Genomic DNA, 2,260 nt, shown 5'->3' with positions numbered 1-2,260 from the left:
TAATACAAGTGAGATTACATCTGATTGGTTCAAGTTTGTAAGACCTATGGTATGTCCAAGTAAATGTGTTGGTTCAAGTTTGCCCTGGTACGCTGTTCTGCCTCATCGTGGCACCTGGGTGGAAACGGCTACTTGAGGGGGTAGCTAGGCTAAATGAATGGCAAAACAAAACCCCTGTGGGGATGCCCACGGGTAGACGAGAGTCAACCTCTTGCACGGGCAGGGTTGTAAAAAAAAAGTCCCCACAAACATGTCACACATCCATGCGCTGTTCCTCAAAGGGACCGTTACATAAATGGCACGGTTAGCTTGGTATAACGGAGGAAAATGGTGGAGGCTCCCGGTGTCCTCGGCCTTCGGCCGTGTGCAGCCAAGCATGCGTTGGGAGCCAAAGGCATTGGAAACAGCAGTGCTTTACATAGGCATTGACTCGGGTCTCTCTCAAACAGAACTGTGTTCTCACAGGTTTTTTTTTTTTTACTGTTTGGCGTCCAAACAGGTTTTTTTCAAACTTAGGGCTCGAAGAGCCTATTGCTCAGCCCTTGGACATCAACAAGGTTCAAGTTTGTATGACCTATGGTGTGTCCAAGTCAATATGTTGGTTCAAGTTTGTAAGACCTATAGTGTGTCCAAGTCAATATGTTGGTTCAAGTTTGTAAGACCTATGGTGTGTCCAAGTAAATATGTTCAAGTTTGTAAGACCTATGGTGTGTCCAAGTAAATGCGTTGGTTCAAGTTTGTAAGACCTATGGTGTGTCCAAGTAAATGTGTTGGTTCAAGTTCGTAAGACCTATGGTGTGTCCAAGTCAATATGTTGGTTCAAGTTTGTAAGACCTATGGTGTGTCCAAGTCAATATGTTGGTTCAAGTTTGTAAGACCTATAGTGTGTCCAAGTCAATATGTTGGTTCAAGTTTGTAAGACCTATGGTGTGTCCAAGTAAATATGTTCAAGTTTGTAAGACCTATGGTGTGTCCAAGTAAATGCGTTGGTTCAAGTTTGTAGGACCTATGGTGTGTCCAAGTCAATATGTTGCTTCAAGTTTGTAAGACCTATGGTGTGTCCAAGTAAATGTGTTGGTTCAAGTTTGTAAGACCTATGGTGTGTCCAAGTAAATATGTTGGTTCAAGTTTGTAAGACCTATGGTGTGTCCAAGTAAATATGCTGGTTCAAGTTTGTAAGACCTATAGAGTGTCCAAGTAAATATGTTGGTTCAGGTTTGTAAGACCTATAGTGTATCCAAGTCAATATGTTGGTTCAAGTTTGTAAGACCTATAATGTGTCCAAGTAAATATGTTGGTTCAAGTTTGTAAGATCCATAGTGTGTCCAAGTCAATATGTTGGTCCAAGTCAATATGTTGGTTCAAGTTTGTAAGACCTATAGTGTGTCCAAGTCAATATGTTGGTTCAAGTTTGTAAGACCTATGGTGTGTCCAAGTAAATGTGTTGGTTCAAAGTTTTTAAGACCTATAGTGTGTCCAAGTAAATATGCTGGTTCAAGTTTGTAAGACCTATGGTGTGTCCAAGTCAATATGTTGGTTCAAGTTTGTAAGACCTATAGTGTGTCCAAGTCAATATGTTGGTTCAAGTTTGTAAGACCTATGGTGTGTCCAAGTCAATATGTTGGTTCAGGTTTGTAAGACCTATGGTGTGTCCAAGTCAATATGTTGGTTCAGGTTTGTAAGACCTATGGTGTGTCCAAGTCAATATGTTGGTTCAAGTTTGTAAGACCTATAGAGTGTCCAAGTCAATATGTTGGTTCAAGTTTGTAAGACCTATGGTGTGTCCAAGTAAATGTGTTGGTTCAAGTTTGTAGGACCTATGGTGTGTCCAAGTCAATATGTTGCTTCAAGTTTGTAAGACCTATGGTGTGTCCAAGTAAATGTGTTGGTTCAAGTTAGTAAGACCTATAGTGTGTCCAAGTCAATATGTTGGTTCAAGTTTGTAAGACCTATGGTGTGTCCAAGTAAATATGTTCAAGTTTGTAAGACCTATGGTGTGTCCAAGTAAATATGTTCAAGTTTGTAAGACCTATGGTGTGTCCAAGTCAATATGTTGGTTCAAGTTTGTAAGACCTATAGTGTGTCCAAGTAAATGTGTTGGTTCAAGTTTGTAAGACCTATGGTGTGTCCAAGTAAATATGTTGGTTCAAGTTTGTAAGACCTATGGTGTGTCCAAGTAAATATGCTGGTTCAAGTTTGTAAGACCTATAGAGTGTCCAAGTAAATATGTTGGTTCAGGTTTGTAAGACCTATAGTGTAT

The sequence above is a fragment of the Biomphalaria glabrata genome, chromosome 4 (genome assembly GCF_947242115.1).
Source record: "Biomphalaria glabrata chromosome 4, xgBioGlab47.1, whole genome shotgun sequence".
Taxonomy (NCBI): domain Eukaryota; kingdom Metazoa; phylum Mollusca; class Gastropoda; family Planorbidae; genus Biomphalaria; species Biomphalaria glabrata.
This window is presented reverse-complemented; position numbering follows the sequence as displayed.